Source organism: Acanthopagrus latus, chromosome 2 (genome assembly GCF_904848185.1).
Source record: "Acanthopagrus latus isolate v.2019 chromosome 2, fAcaLat1.1, whole genome shotgun sequence".
Taxonomy (NCBI): domain Eukaryota; kingdom Metazoa; phylum Chordata; class Actinopteri; order Spariformes; family Sparidae; genus Acanthopagrus; species Acanthopagrus latus.
The window spans coordinates 21,564,472-21,582,302 of NC_051040.1; the positions used below are offsets into that span (position 1 = coordinate 21,564,472).

Below are 17,831 nucleotides of genomic sequence, written 5' to 3' on the forward strand. Positions count from 1 at the left end.
TGATAACATGGCATCCATCCTCACATTTACAGCTTTTACACACCTTAAAGTCGACAGGTGCGTAGGAGAAGACTGCAGGCTGACATGAATCAGGAAAAACGCTCCCGCACACTGTCCACTTCACTTGCAATGAAGTTTAATGACACCAACGCTTGGACCTACTTAGACCTTCATCAGGTTATCTTATTCATCCTCCCATTAAAAGTTGGACGTCAGGTAAACTCTGTCCGTCAACTTTGACTGCGTTTGAGCATCAAGCGCCAATGACGTCAACACAGAGTCCACCTTTCCTTGTTGTGCTTGGAGTCCAGCGCTCTGTTGCCTCAGAAAATAGTTCGGGAACTTGATCCAGGATGCTGTGCTGGAGACAGGTCGCTGTGAGGATGGGGGCACAATAGTCTCTAACTTCCAGTTTCTCATTTCATACATTTAATTTTCCAGCAACATTGGCCAGAAGCAGCCTTAAATCCAAGATGGATTAGCATGGCTCTTATCCTGACTCCCAACCCCCCTGAGGTTGTCCGGTTGTTCATCTTGGATGCTCGAAAAAGGTGCCACGGGCAGTGACCGAATATAAATCCACAGCTCCAAAAGTTACGCTGCCTTTTCCAATGCTGACAAATGTATTTCTGTAATATGCAATGCAAGTTCTAGCGCAAAGTTCACAGATTAAATAAGAACATTTAACAAAGCTTGAAAGAGCTACTGGCCATGCATACATTGTAATAGTTGTATCTATAAAAACACTTGCTAAATGCTTTGAACTATATATTTCCTAACCAAAGAGAGAAGAAGTTACTTACTGGATATTTTGCAGGCCTCTATCCAAAAGTAAACTTTTAGTTGCTTTTTAAATAATTCCAGGCTTGTTGTGTGAGTGATAAAGTATGAAAAAGAAATGGCTTTAAGTTTCTTTCATTGTATTGTATTTGCTAGGTTGATGAATTATGTACTGATCCCTTGTAACCTGTCTTCTTTCATGGTCATCTACAGTATTTTCTGAGAAAATGTTACGCTTGAGTACAGGCAGCAGGGCTGCTCTGAAACTCATACAGTATATTCCTGAGCAAAATTGTGAGCAAGATTGGCATTTTAATCTTCTTCCACTTTCAGCCAGGCAAGATCAGCTTGCACCTGGTCTATACTTTCTGTCATAGAACACCTGAGTACAGCTTTATTCTGTGCAGCTCTTTATTTGTTATGTCTGACCAAATTACCGGGCGGCAGTGAAGAAATGACAATACCAAGGCTTACATGATCTGCAAAGTGGTACTTAGTGAGGGAAAGAGGAGTATTTTATTATAAAGGATATTCCCCTACCCATTTTCCTGTTATTTTATCTATATAGCTCTACTACGACAGTTGCTCAACAATGAATGGCTTACCATGAATTTCCTAATGGGGGCATTATCTATTTAGCACAGTTATTGCACTCCCATTTACCTTATTTATGTCCCTAATTAACTCGTTCTTCATCTTGCGCAGTTGATCTGCTTCATTTATATACACTGCTGTTCTTGAGCGTAGCTCTAGTTTCAGCCATTATAAGTTGTTTGTCTTTCAAATAAAAATGCTTACCCACAACCAGCCTTGGCTTCCCAGTACCACATCTGAATTTTGCATTTGTGCCAAATCTACTCTGAAGTGCCCAAATCCAATTTGAGATTTGTGATAAATAGCTTTCAGACCTTTGTCTTACAGGCTGGTCAAACTGGCTGTGTGAGCAGCGCATATGCATGGTGCATCGTTTTACTTTTTTTATTTCACTGTCCATGTTAACAGGTTAGGGCAGCCACACTGCCGGCATGAGTGGCAGCAAGGTTGCCTATGTGGAAAAGTGAGCTGCAGCAGCTAAGCAACATCGCCGCCATGCACTACACAAGCAGCCAGTGTGGCCAGTCCCAGCCCAGTTCTCATCAGCTTTGTCAGGCATGATGCCTTCAATGACTATATTGCTCCACCAGGTTTAGTTCTCCAGATAATCCAACCTCTCAATCTCTTAGAGTACATTACTAGGACTAACTTTACAGGATGCTTTACCTCAGCTTAGTACATGGTTTGTTCAACTTTTATTTCATCAGTATCATTTTGAGAGAACTTAACTCTTGAATCACTGTCAACAGAGAGTTAGTGCTCCTTTTTGTTGAAAACAGGATCAACTGTGTAAACTAAGTCTAATCTCGCTAGTAATTCTCAGATGTTTTTTCTCTCCCCGAGCATGTCCAGTTACGAAAAGAGTTCAAGAGGGAATGATACTGCTCACAAATAAATTAGAATTAGAAACCTGTAATGAATATTTTTTGTTATTTCTACCAATACATCAACATTTCAAAACTACATATTTAAATAGTTACAAGTTACATTTGTATTGCAATGTTTGAAAAGTCTCTATGCAAAAATGTGGCACACTAAGATGGCTGTGAGGTCATACTGACAGGTACAGTATGTGCAAATCTCTTCCCCGCTCAGAATCACAAGTCAGCTGAGTAACATCTGCTGGTTCGCTGTGTACCTGCAATAATGAGCTTGCTCTCCCTCTCAACTCTGTTTTCAAGTATGACCAAGTGGCCTTCTTCTGAGCTTCTATTTGAGTTTAGAAGGAAAGACAAGAGCCATGCCAACCTGACCATGAAACAAATGTCAGTCTGACCGAATCCCTGTGCATGGCAGAAACTCCATGATATATATATATATATATATATATATATATATATATATATATATATATATATATATATATATATATATATATATATATATATATTCTCTCCAACCAATCTGCTAGATTTAATTTGAAGAATGGTTACCAAGCAGAATAAAGCTGATCAAAACTACTGTGTTTTATCCACTTCAGTCTACTTCTGTTGTAGCACCCTCCAGCTGGCAGACACATTCACACATTCAGGTAGCAGCTTCACGTTTTGAGTCAGCACTGACCTTCACTTTCACTCGTCAAAATAACAAATGTCGCAGGTGATATCATGTGTCACTAATTGACATTAATTCTGTGAGGCAGGCCAAAAATAAACTTGGCAATTGTTTGGTACTTTGTAAGCCTGTCTCTGTACTATCCCAACGATTTATGAGGTAAAAGAAGCATCACTATTTAACACTTCCATACAACTGTGACTTAATTAGTGTTTTTGTGGTCTCACTTGATAATAAAAAAAAGTATTCAATTCCTCTGCTGGCAGGAGTAGATAAAGACGTTTGTGTTGGTTCTTGCAGACAAACAACTGAAAATTTGGGGTGTTTTTACACTTTTAACACCTTTGAGGAAAAAAAAAAAACAGTTACAATATGTAACTTTAGTTCTATGAGTACAGGGACAGCCCTATAACTGCAAATTATCAGAGCCACAGTAGAGCAAATTATTTTTAAATTGCTCAAAATGGCAATGAACGTGTTGAGAAATCAATGTCAAAGCAAAGTTTGACAACAGCAACCTACAATGCATGGAAGGCTCCTCAGAACCATTATTGGTCACAAACTCCACATCGCACCTTTAAATATACAGTAACTCTCATGTGCCAAAACAATCTTGGACATCTGTCAGGTAATATGGATAAAGGCTGTGGATAATGTGATCAACTTCTTGGCACCCGTGGAATTACAAAACCACAGTTGTAATAATTTGAGAGATAAACAAAAGGGTTTTGAACAGCAAGCTGAGATAAGATGCCAAATATCTAATAGACATAGTTATCAAGGATATGGATTGTAACAATACATTTAAAAAAAATTAAAAATGTTTTCCTACACAATGTAATATCTCAATCCAATCACCTTTCTATACCTAAAAGATTTGGTATTAAAATTGGTATTGGTAATACATATTTTTCATTGCAGAATGTAAGACATTGCTGGCGTTTGAGAAAAACTTCACACCAGCTCTGTGAGAAAATCCCTTTGAAATCAGCTGTGCTTTGTTCAACTCATGGCTAATATGCTAAAATGCGTTAAAAAATGTTTTCATAGTCATAACATGCACTAGACCCAAGTGGGTGTCTCAAAAGTGTATTCGAGAGCACTGCTTCCAACATAATGGTAGAGAGAATAATTGGATCACGCTTTAGTTAATAACCCTGCAACAGATGCTACCTGTGGTAAGCTTTTAATGCACACTGCTTGTCTAGTCGATATATGTTCATTCAATTTTGTGGTTTATTTTGGGGCCAACTTTTATGGTAAGACTACGCAAATGTCTTTCAACCAGTTTCAGTAAAAGTCACAGTATTTTTATACAGTTTCTTTTTTTGGCACCTGAAATGATTTTTTTAGTACTTGGAACCTAAAACTGCTTAAACGTGAGCTCACTCACAACGGCAGAGTGTCATATCAGAAAATACATTTTTGGGGGCACTAAGAAACATTTAGTTTGGCGGATCTGATGGCCACTATGACATTCGTGTCTTTGCTGACTGGTAAAAGTTTTTCTAGCAATATAACCGACCCCATTCATCCAAATGTATATGTAGGTCCACAACATAATCAATCCATTTTAAATAGGCTCTAATTGCAAACAAACTGCACAGAACAGCAATCAACATGATTGCGCTTTCAATCAAATCAGAAGCCATCTCATCTGTCACTTGGTGGTCCACATTAATAGACTGATATCATACCGTCAGTTGATTGGTGCATTTGTCCGCAGTGATAACGCTGGGCTTTCTCTGATGGAGGACTGTATAAGTAAAAGGTCACTGATGAATATTCTATGAAATGATATTAAATTAAAACAAGTACTTTACTTTAAAAGGGGCAGCACAAAACAGATATACAAAGAGTTATCAATAAACCCCTCTTTTCTAAGCCTTTTACAGTTTGCTGTTTTGGTTTTATGGGCCTGCACATTAAACGCATGTTTCAGCCACACATCTTGCATCACCCTCTCAAATGACTGCATGCTTCTTACCCACTACCAAACTGCTGACAGAGAAAGTTTGTGTTGTTTTATGGTGACCAGGGATGTTCCAGATGAGAGATTTCCCTGACGTTAGAGGAAAGTTTAAACTCAGGCTAGGCAACTAGATTAAAAGCAGGAAAAACATACAAAATTGGGCACAATTTTTTACACCAACAGATCTAAACCAAAAACCAAAGCATGGAAGCTCACAGACCCTTCTCAGATCTGCCCCACAGTGATTTAAATTTGTGGAGGAGGAAAGCCCAATAGAATGTCGCAATTTGCATGAGCTTCTGGTTGCAGCTTAACATTAAACGACTCAGTCCTAATGTAAACATCTTTCTTAGTTTGTGCAAATTAGTCACCATTTATAGCCGTTGATTTAACAGAATTAAAAATGAATGTGACCCCCTCTCCACTTTTAAAAGCATGATTTTAACAGCACAATTGAAAGGCTCTAGTGCTGCAGATAGTGCTCAAAATAACCCCTCTCGCTCAAAAGCAATGAAATAGGAAAGCACATGTAAGAAGGTAATTAAAGAAGCGAGGTGAGGGAGATAAAAGTTGTGGCAGAGTGGAAGCTATTGTCACAGAATGACACTTTAGCCCACCCTCTCTTCTTCTCTTTGTTAGCAAGAGAGAAAAACCCCAACATCACACATTTGAGAAGGATTAGTAAAATGAGCTTTACTTCATATTGCATGTGCACCGAGAATAACATGATGTGTTCGATTCTGATAAGGCAGCTGTGTGGAGGCACTGCTATTTGGTGTTGACACAGGTATGATTAGGGACAGAACAGGCTGATGAACAGTGTTTGGATTCAGTGGAGCCATTACCAGGCTTAAGGACATGAGAGGAGTCCCAGGGCATTGTGAGAGAGAAGCGAGGGTGAGGAAAATTCAGAGGGAGAAAAGACGTGTGTACGTGTGTGTTTACATGCTCCACTGGTGAATAAGAAGTTGAATCATTTTCAGTATTTCAGCTGTGTGATTCAGCATGCAGATGTATGTACAAAAAAAGGAAACTGCTTTGTGTATGTTAGCACGGCTGTCGGATAATGGCTTCTAGCATACATGATACAGTCAGGCTGTTCTGGTTCTGCAGCAATACAGCATCCATAATATAAATGGACTGGAGCAGCAGGATTCTAAATGTAAAACAGCTGTTTGATTAGACACAGAAATCAGAGCCTTAAACAAATATTTTTGCCCTTTTGGGAAACTTTTAGATTATAAGTTCAATATCTTTACCACCATATCTGTTCATTTAATGTAAGGCTACAGCCAGCAGCAAGTTAGCTTAGCTTAGCACAACGACTGCAACCAAAGGGAAACCACTTCTCAGCTGGGATCAGAACTCCCTGAAGTCTCCACTAGTTACTGGGTAACTGCTCCTGGCAAGGAAATTGTCCAAAAGGTGACCAGCTCTATGAGCCATAACTTGTTAATTGTTAACAGGTGGATTTTGTTACCTTTGGACAGAGGCAGATTAGCTGTTACTGCCTGTTTCTTGTCATTATGTTGAGGTAAGCTAACAGGCTGCTAGCGATAGCCATTCTGTGTATTTGAAGGGAGGATGAGAGTGGTATCTATGTTGTTATCTAACTCTGTGCCAGAAAAGCACACAATACCTGCAATCATGTTTCTCAAAGTTACAGCCCTGGGAGAGAAAACCGATGGCCTTGTTGTTATTAAAGGGAGGAGATTAACAAGGGAAAAATCATTTTTATGGCAGTGTAGTGTATAAACTCATTTTTGTACCTTTGTGTATGTGTTTCTTGTGGTGACTGTAGGTGTTTGTGCTGGATGTCTTCATATGATGAGCCTTGTTAAAGTAGTAGGTCTATAATACGCATATGGGATGAAAATAGCTATAAAATGCTTGGCTGTGACACAACTGCTTTACTACATTATAGCTGCACTGTGACAAACAGACCAGCCTTTAATATTTTAATGCCCAGAAGTATATTTTTTTTCTCACCAGCAGTGCAGCTATAAGATTGCGACAAGTGAGATTAGCTGCTTGCTGAAGCAGTATTTTGAGTCTTACTTTTGTGGTCTAATAACCAGAGAGCTGTGAGGAGAACACGACAGATCACTCATCAAAATTTAATATGCTTTCAGGGTGCATTATATTTTTGGTTGATTCAGAGGAATGCAACGTGATTGTGACTTCAGAGTGTAATGAAGTGACATTCTTACGGGATGCACAATGTTTTCCCCTGCATGCTCTGCACATAGCTGCTGAAAACTAGGCTAAGGTTCACAAATGCAATTTTGGACAGCCAAACTCACCTCCTTCAAATAGGCATCCTTCATAACTTGTTCTTGATCCCTGTTATCCCTATTGATTGATATTGATCCCTATTGAAACTATGCATTACGATAATGCAGAATTTCTAAAATTTCTATAATTAACTATCTTTTATTTTTGTCTTTTAATCTATTTTTGTTGTTCCTGCACAGCTCTTCCAATTTTATTTATCAATCATCCCACATTTATTTCTCTGTTTATATTGTTCATATTGTATATTGTATAGATAATAGTCACTTTTTGTTTATTGTTTATTGTCTCAATGTATGCACCTTATTCACCAATAAATCTGTTTCTGATTCAGATTCTATTAATAATCTAGAGTGGTGAAGCAGCAGACAGAGAGCATCTCCCCACTTATCGTCCCTGACATGTCTGGACCCTGTGAATTCTGCTAAAAGGCAACTTTCATGCTATTTCCCACACTCTACTTAACCTTGGGAGCTGGACCATGAAACAGCCTGTGGTGTGTGTGTGAGTGTTTGTGTGTGTGTGTGTGTGTGTGTGTGTGTGTGTGTGTGTGTGTGTGTGTGTGTGTGTGTGTGTGTGTGTGTGTTTGTGTGAGTATCACAGATGTGAGAGATTTGTTTTGGCACTAGTCTATGGCCTGTAGCTTCAACATCATTTCACTTGTCTGGCAGGACCCTGACCTCACCTGATGACAACCTCTACATTACCAAAAAGCTGAAAACTCTTTATTGAATGCATAATTTTAACTTTCAGTGCTCTGTTCATAAATAATTGCACAGTATCTGTTAGTAAGAGTGATGCTATTGTGCCACCATGTGGACAGTAATCTACACCACATTTAGTGATATGGAAACTAACAGTCTCACAATGAACAGTGAAAATACTAAGTAATTTAACAATATGAGATGTACACAAGAATTGAGAAAAGTTGTGTATTTTATAAGATACAAGATTAAATAGATTTTCAAAGTAACTATTGTAATTCTTGCTGGTGATTTTCTAAAATATACATACATACATTCTTTTGATTTTGCCCACTTAAATGTGAATGAAAACCTTTTTCAAGCCACATTATACAAAAACTCACCTTTCAGATGATCAGCAGCATATTGTTATGCCACAGACATCCATCCCTTTTTTTTCTCAGGGTAGACTAACCATTGATCTGTAGATTCATTATACTCATCCAGCCTTGTTACATTTACTGTATTTGTGAGTCTACTACACAGTCAGGACCCAAAAACACAATATGAGAAGTCCAGTGTGCTTGAAAGATGAATAATCTAACCTTGAGGAGCAAACAAGGAAATTATCATGATGGGCGCTTTGGGAAATCAAATGCATTTTTAGGAGCCTGTAGCACTTTACATGTGACCTCACTGTGTGTGGGAGGAGAAAATCTTTAGGGCTTTTACTGTTCGTATTCCTCTACAGTAGTGTGCTTTGAAATATTTTAGCTTTGACACTGATTGTATTGACGCACAATTACACCCTTACAGGAAAATAAAACCTTGACTATATTGGAAAATCTTTAATGAAGATTAGCACGTTAGATCGTTCAGTAAATCACCTCACATGTATTGAATTTGCATGTTGAATGTTCTTTTAAATGTCATACAAGAGAAATAAATTACAGGAGCCTGAGGAAAAATAGGGCACAGGTGCATCTTTACAACCATCAAGGTACCTGCTAACAGTGCAGGATTCCATCTATTCAATATGCTCACTAATTAGACCTGATCGTACTTTTTATTGGTCTATAATTAATCTGGCTCTTCAGTAAGAGGGAAGGAAATGACTTTGGAGGGCTTTACTCAGCCATGACCCCGGGGACTCACCCGGTTTTATCTCTGGCTTGCACGGGATGGAGATAGGAAGGTGGAGACTAAATCAATTTCCCTGCGTTGGCTCATTAGCTGGGGCCTTTGGGTGAGCCGGGCTCCGTGGTGATGCCCTTGGAGAGGAACACCTGCAGTGTGGCTGTGAAATGCATACACAGGGTATAATGAAACAAAGTACTGACTGGCACGATGCTTTTCTAGCAAAGATTTCAACTTGAGCAATGCGGGCATGAAACAAAACTGCACCATAAATCAAAACAAATTGCTAAAGGGGTCATCCTTTCTTCATATTCACAATAACACATTTGTTTTCTGCTTCATCTTTAACTTTTTCACATCTGCAAAAGCTATCCAGCCCTTACCATCAATCAACAGAGGATGTATCAAAGAATGACACACATATGCAGTACAACACAAATCTACATCTCACCATGGCATATTGTATGGCATTAATGTGGGTAAACTTGTGCCGTATGAGCCAATGAACAGCTCAGTTTTATAATCTCTCTGGCTGCAGTTTGTTAACAGGTCTGCCAGTTCAACACCAACAGAATGCAGTGAATTTCAGCAGGATTATGGCTTTTGTTGTTTGGATTATCTGAATCTAATTACCTTGCAGAGGAGCTTAACTGACTCTGCAGCCTATCTGCCTGATTGCTCAGTAGCTGAATACCGGGAAAATTAATCATTTATGGACCAAACGACCAGCTAAATATTCATTATTTTACAGAAATGAACTTTTAATGAATAAAAGTTGAAGTCACAGACAAGTTCACTACTGTACAAAACTGTCTAAGGAACATTAAATGGCTCTTCCATGTCAAATCTGACTGATATCAAGTAAGGAGCCATCAGTGGCACATCAAACTACTTAAGAAAGTATTCCACACCTTTGTTTCTTCTAGACTTGAACACAGTAAATTCCCTGTAAAATCTCCAGGTTCTCAAATAAGTCTAATCAGCCACATCCTATCCAACGTTCCCTTACTACACTAGTTACCAATAAGTTGCAGAACGTGGCCCAGTGCGTAAAAGACATTCTTCTACTGGTCATACTGCCACGTCTTCTGTGATCATACTGTAACTGTAGTGCACACACATCCTGTTTATCGTTCACTGCTCATCCATTTAAGACTTACACTTACACACAGCCTTTGATTTTCAAACAAATCTTACTTGTAGACAGACAAGCATTTCAGTTGCAGTGTCAAGATCTATACATAGTTACATCCATTTTAGGGCTACAGCTACCAATTACTTTCATTACAATCGCTCTGTTGATTATCATCAAAGAACCGTTTGGTCTTTAAAGGTGTGTAGGTCTTAGGGGGATCTGTTGGCAGAAAAGTAATACAACATTCAAAATTACGTTTCATTAGCGTATAATCACCTGAATTAAAAATCATGTGTTCGTTACCTTAAATGAGCCTTTTATATCTACAGAGGGAGCGGGTCCTCTCTGACAGAGTCTGTCACGTTGCACCACCATGTTTCTACAGCATCCCAGAACAGACAAGCCAACCACTGGCTACATACCTACATAATGGAGCCTTTAAATTAGAGAAACGTGTAAAATATCCATCATAGTTTCCTAAAAAACAAGCTCATTTAATTCATTCATTGTCATTGGCGGAGCGACTCAGGGATTGAGCCAGTGTCTAGTTATCGAAAGGTCGCTAGTTTGATTCCCCTGGTCTGCATGTGTAAGTATTCTTGGGCAAGACACTGAACCCCAAACTGCTCCTCATGTGCTGGTCTGCACCTTGCATGGCAGCCACCGCCATAAGTGTATGAATGTATGAATGAATAACTGTCGCTTTGGACAAAAGCATCTGCTAAATGCCCTAAATGTAAATGAATTGCCTGCACTCTAAATTTATGATGATGAAATCAAATTAATTTTCTAAGAAAGTTCCAATTTGTTTCAAATATCATCTTTCTAACATTAACCTTATTCTGTATCTATTAGAAATAACTGAATGACTCTGCAAGGTGTCAAAGACCCACCTGACGGACATAGTGGGGTAACTAAATCTCCCATGTCAAATATTAAGTAGTAGCTACAGGTGGAAAAACCCAAAGGTAAAGTAACCCCAGTTAAATGATGAAATATTTGTGGGACTTCAAAAAGCATTTTTATGTAATGCTCTCACTGCGAGTGGAATTTGGAATTTTAAAAAGTGTTTTCCCCAAGCTTCACAGCAGGTTTCACAGAGCATTGTCGAACAAGACTGGAGGCCCAACACAGCACTGCAGCATGCAAATGAGCCCCAGTAAAATAAGTACCACAGAGCTCTTCCATACACATGTGCTAGCCCAGATGTACTGTGAAAGAAAAAACTTCCATTGCCTCATATTTTCATTCAAGTAAAACATTTTAATGAGAATGTGAGCAATCCAACAGCTTTTGTCTCCCTCTCTATTGTCAACAATCAGCCGTTTAATAGTTTTTCTAGCTGAAAGTAACCAGTAGTGGAGCCTGTTTTTTAAACCCAGATTTAAAATGCACCAAGTCACAGCTTTGATCTCGGCAGTGTTTGTGGATTATCAGAGTGAGCTGCTGCATAAGATTTCGCAAGGATAAAAGAAAAGATCAATTCCTCGACCAAGGCTTGGATCTGCCTCATTTACCAGTCACGGCTTTGACTGAGTCCTCATTAGTACCCTTCTACACACACTGGATCCGTGGTCCCAGCTTCTATATAGGGCGCTGTGACAAAGAAGAAAGTGAATTGCAATCATACTCAGGGCTCAAACTGACACAGTTCAATAATTTAAAAAATAGTCAGGCCACATATCACACACAGTTAGAAATGTACATGTTTCCATATCCCTCTAAGACTCCTGAAGTATATAGATGCCTGTGTTTCAGAGGAAGGGTCAAAGCATAACCTAAGGTAAGCCACAAGGGGTATTTCTGGTGATGTAATGGCTGCGACTGGCTGCCTGCCTGCCTCTGTTTTCTCCCAATTACAGCGACTGCTATTTTTGCACTATGATGCCAACTTGTTTTTAAACACTTTCTGCACTGTGTGTGCAGTAAATGTGTGCACTGCCACTGTCAATCCAATCCACCATGCACAATATCTGTTTTGACCCATGACATTAATTCCTGTGCCTTTTCCCTGACCTCGATGGAAAACGTCATGAGGTCATGATGTAAAGGAGTTACAGGGAATTAGGAAAATAGAACAGTGGTCCTTTTACATTAAGCAAGTGCAACAGCTGATGACTGGTCCATCTCTTTAAATGTTGCTGCCTCAAGGAACTGTGTAAGGGCATTATCTCCATTCCTTTCATAAAGGATGGTCAAGTGTACCCTCTATTGAACAAGCCTGACCCGCTCTTATGATCTCTGCCACTTGGATACTTCCAGGCCATTTCACTCAGTAAGAAACCGTCTTGAGCAAAAAAGACATTTCAAACACAGCCCAGGTCTCAGTAGACCCTCTACTAGCCTTTTCTGCCTCACTAGACTGTATACTTGATGCAGTATAAAAAAAAATGAGCTGGGAAATTCGTGACAGTGTGGGGCTCTCCTGACCTTGTGTGAAGCAGGATGTGCGTCACCTCTGCCAGGTCCACTGCCATCAGCATGGGCCAAAAGCTGTGAGCTTTTCTGGTATGAAAAGCACCGGGGGCTCTGAATGTAGCAGGCTTGACTAAAGAGGTTCTGACATTTATGACAACAGATATATTTCTATACATGGCGACACGAGCTTACTGGCTACTGCTGGTTATAACAGTGAATAAGGGGTGACTGAAACATAGTTTACATAGCCTCAATGCTGGATTGATAGGTCAATGTGTACAGCAGTCATGGATGAAAATATTGGCACCCCTGGAACTTTTCCAGAAAATGCACCATTTCTCCCAGAAAAGTGTTACAATTACAAATGTTTTGGTATGTCTATTTCCTTTAATTGCATTGGACCAACACAAAAAAGCCAAATCTGACATCATTTTACACAAAACTCTGAAAATCGACAGGACAAAAAGGACTTCAAGAACACAGAGTTTTGATATTCTGTAAAACTTAAGTTATCATATGGTATGATATTGTAAAAACCTTTAATTAATCCTCTCTTCCCATCCCTGTCCTCAGTATCCCAAACAGGTAAAGTATGACATCAAGGTTGGCAGCGACCGTCCGTTAATTCTACTGATTGGAAATGAGTAGGTGAAGTAGAGAAAACATCCACACTCATCCATTTGGAGTGATGCCAGCCTAGCAGAAGTGTTACGGGCTGGACAAGATGAATTCTTTATTAGCGCCTCCCTAAGAGCAATTTAATCAACTGGCAGTAAAATTCCTGCTGACGGAACCTGTACAGTATGCAGCAAAAGAGCAGAGCAGAAGTTACGGGTTTTCCAAATAACACCCATGCGACAAGTTGCACTGACATAAAAACTTACATGGGCTTAAGTTGTCACATTATCATCTGACATGTGAATCCCATCATCATTTGGGAGATGACAGCAAACGTATTTGCAGGCAATGCGAAAAAAAAATGATTCAGCAATGAATAATTCTGGGGATTTATTACCAGCCTACAGCAAGAAACAGCAGCAGTGTAGCTCAAAAAACTGTCAGGACCACACTGACATTTTTACTGTGTATACTGCCACGGAGACAGCCAGAGGGGCTGCCACAACAATTACAGATAACCTCAAATTACATCCACCTGAGACAAGCTTGGGCACCTGACAAGTGACAACTGGGCACCATTCAGTGGAGCTGACAGTGTGCTTAATGTCACCCATTCTTCCTCTGAAGGGGGAGGTCATGCTACTGGAGACCATTTACCTACTTGTGCAACAATAAAATGCATCGTGTTGTCCAAAAACTGCGGACACATCTGGTGTGGACACATTCTTTGTACTACCTTCAGCAGTTTAATGGTTAACAGGGCACTAAGGATGGTGATCAGCGATTGTTTTTACCAGAAAGTCTGTGCTGTTCTGCTTGGAGCAAGAGTCGAAGTGAGACACGTGCGCTGAAACACTCGGTTTCGTTGCCTCGTAACACGGCTCCTCTGTGATTAAAGCAACACCACTGAAGCAGCTCCTTACGCTTCAAAGTACCCATGTGAATTTTAGCCCAGAGTAAGGGTACGTCTTAAAAAATTTGGCACATTTCACACTTTGGGTTTAATCTGATTATTGTGCAGAACAAATCTTTTTCAAGCCCAGAAGGTCTTTTTAGAAGACACATCATTAGACAGATGCCCCTTAGTGCTCTAACACTATCACTGAGCTGTGTAATCTGGCTCTGACACAGTTGGCATGCATCACTTCTACCCAGAGAATCACAAGATAGATTCATGACATTGGAGGAGTTGATGACTGTTCAACAGAGGAGGAGATGGATGCCTAATCATCACGCCACTGTGGCTGCTAACAGCCAGTTTTCATATTAGACAAAGCCCCAATTAGATCCTAACTGTCCCAGGTGACAGCTCCCATAGCAACAGGCAGGGATGTCTGCAGTTTCACAGCAATATCTCTCACCACAGTCGTGTTGTAACACGCAGCAGACAAGTTCCTTAAACCTAAAATAAAGCTCACAGCTCAGGAAACTTTCTATCAGCCTCTCGCTGAATGATGCAGAAACCAAGAACTGCCATGCTTGAAATCATTTTTTGATGCCATTATCTCGACAATACAAGGCAATTATTACATTATTTGAGGAAACGAGGTGTGTTCACTGGAGATAGTTCTTGATAATTATCCCATAATCATCCTGGGATCTTAGGAAAACAAGAAAAAAAGTTTTCTCAAGGTATATTATCTCGTTATCTTGAGAAGTTGGCCTTGCCCTGATTATCTTGAGATAATTAAATAATTGACCTGTCATCTCAAAATAATGATAATGAAAAAACGTGAAGTATGTCTGCTCTCGTTTCACGAGGAAGTAAAATCACACCAAAGAGAATTCCAATAACAAATATGTTTTTCCAGTTCCAGATTATGTGTAGATATAAAGTACAGTGTGCAATATCTACATCTATCTACTCTATACATCCTTTTGACGGTTATCAGGCACAGGCTGGTTGTCTAAGATTGGCTTAAAGTACTTTGTTCATTTCTTCTAGACCTTGTGGTGCTGAACACTGTGCTGTCGGTTAACCACAGACACATAATGACCTTTACGATAATTCATCTGATCATATTTTCTACATTGTCGATGGTCATCGTGTGACCCCCAACAATGTCAGTGTTAACACCTGGTATAGCGGGCTTTAATCTGAAAATAAAAACCATGTAAGTTTTGTCATCGGATCTCTTTCTACAGCAGACTTTGACTTGTCATGGTAGGAAAAGCAGGCAACACGAGTGTGTCAGCACGCACAACACTGAGACTGAGACGAAAGCAGCTGTTTTCCATGTTACCATTCATACCAACTCGTGCTCTATCTACCACATTGAATTAAATTCCCAGGTTACAATCAGTGACTGTCATTAAGACAACTGGACACAGCTGGGCTGGAGAAGCTGTGGCCGCCTTTGGGACTGACCTATCATCTCATCCTTACTAACAGGGACCGCATTAATCAACAGCAATGTACACACCACAGGTGCGATGGTGTACACGAGTTTAAACACATTTATCTAATGCTTTGCTCAAGGGAACCGGTAGCTGTTTTTGGAAGGTTCTGCAATGTGTTTTCGGCATAACTAACAATACTTTGGTCAAAGTCTTCCTGTTTTTCATGTTAATAATCATCTACAAACTGACTGTACAGTATAAATCATTTAAGGTTGTCCTTACATACAGCATGAAACAGTAAACTGAAAAAAACAGTAAACAGTAAAAAAAAAGTTAAGTTTGAATTGGTTTTGAGAAGTTAGCAAGCTAACAGACATGGACAGGCCGGATTAATGCATTAAATACCAGCCAAATTTAAGACTTCTACTAATGCAGGCAGAGCAACATTAGCTAGCTAACTGAGTTAGCTTACTTCTTCCGTCTTGTTCGCTGCAGGGCAGGTTGGCATAGCCTCGTTTCCTCCTCCCTCTCTCCACGGTGCCACTTTTATACCTCTGACATTCAAACACAGCGAGGACGAGGGGCTGACTTTGCACTCTTAGAGTGGATTACTATGGTTTATTTTTCATTACACCACAGTGTATGTCAGGGGAGGCGGTGGATGTATCTTCTTGACATCCCCCCCCCCACCAAACATTTAATCCGTTCAACATCACCGGCAATAATCGCCTTGTGCATTTCCTCTCCTCCCCGGCAGGCCTAAACCCCCTCAAACCTGTTTTTTTTTTTCCACAGAGAAATTCTTACTTGTGTCGTTTCCTGTCGCTGCAGGGAGAGCTTGACTTCCCGCGCTGGTGCTGTCCATGCTGGAAGGGGCGGAAGGTGATGCCCCTGAACATTCCGTCCTCCGCCGGCTCCTCCAGCCTGAGCTGAGGGATCAGATGCCCGAAGGCCATGTCCTCTGTAGCGAAGCCTCCGCGCTGCTAACGAGGTTCAACACACTCGGTAACTCGCAGTTCTGTGTGTTCAAGTGCGGAGATCCGACCTACTGAAGGCGGGCTAGACTATTATTACCCCGCTGCCGGAGCGTCTCGGGCTGCCAGGAGAGGTGGTGGCACAGTCTGGGGACCTGCAGGTGTCCTCCAGGGGGTTGTCAGCTAATTGAGGAAGTTATGTAACTGACTTTGTGCTTCTTCTGTCATTAGCACAATGTTTGTGATGAAAGAAAAAATGTCTTTCAGAGGCTCGAGCATGTCTCTAGAGTAGAGGACAAGATTGGATGTGCAGAAGTGGGCTACATTCACCCACAGCCCACTTTTTTTCCCTTTTTTTTTTTTTTTTACTGTAATTGAATACAGGAAGCTTTTCTTTCACTTGATCATAAGTCACCTCTCAAGCTGGAAAAGTATGAATGAAGACTTTTCTGGCAGGGTAATGGATGTTTACCTGAAAGTAATCACGGTAGAAAAGTTTAGGAATGGTAAAACTTCCGGAGCCAGGGGCCCTCGGGCTGGAAGGCCCTGACGCATCACCCAGCACCCATACATAGAGCATCAGTGACATCGGTCCAACACCCAGCCCAGCCATGGCCTGTTCACCCTGCTGCCATCTGGCAGAAGATACAGAAGTGTCCGCCGCCGTACCACCACACTACAGAGCAGCTTTGTTCCCCAGGTCGAGATACTCTTTTTTTTTGTAGAAACACTTTGTAGAAATGATCGTGTATTACTAACTTTTTTATGGGCCACGCGTGAGCAGATCGAAAACATGACATGAAAGATGAAACCTTCCCCGTCTCTCACCGATGCCTCTACAAGCCCTCAATAGGTTCTGATCGTGCACATAGCTTGTTATAGCACGTGCTCATGAGATTGATTAATCATCTATGAAATAAGGGTGAAGCTGACTGTTTGCCTGCACCGTTTAACTGATGGTTGACGGCGAGCCCCTCTGACTCGTGAGCTAGTGAACGCCGTCTGCCGCGCCCAGAGTGGATCTTTGCGACATTGAAAATGGATTCTGAAATGATGCAAACTGTGGTAATAAAGCGGAGCACATTAAGAGCTGCGTTCAGACGAGCGCCCTGTGAGCAAAAAACAAAAAACATGTGTTAAGGCGCGGAGTCTGAAGGTGAAAGCCTCGGCTGAGTGGCACTCTCTCTCTTTAGCGTTTATAATTATGGATCTCCTTTGTCTAATTTAGCCGACATGCTCCATTAAAAGATACTGAATCGTTAGTTGCCACATTTTTCAATTAGATGGACTAATGGCTTTCAGAATTAAGACTCCTGTTGACTCAATTAATATTC

At 40.5% G+C, this 17,831-nt stretch overlaps 1 protein-coding gene across 1 annotated transcript in view; it reads right to left on the reverse strand.

Moving 5' to 3' along the window:
- The window catches only part of gramd1bb (GRAM domain containing 1Bb), a 125,700-nt gene extending 108,775 nt beyond the window's left edge, over positions 1-16,925 (reverse strand). Inside the window, exons 1-3 of the mRNA XM_037076445.1 lie at positions 16,331-16,925; positions 15,996-16,077; positions 9,031-9,172 (exon numbers count right to left, since the gene is read on the reverse strand). The gene's annotated coding sequence lies outside the window, so the exon portion shown is untranslated. The remainder of the gene's footprint in view (positions 1-9,030; positions 9,173-15,995; positions 16,078-16,330) is intronic.
- Between the last annotated feature and the right edge of the window lie 906 nt (positions 16,926-17,831).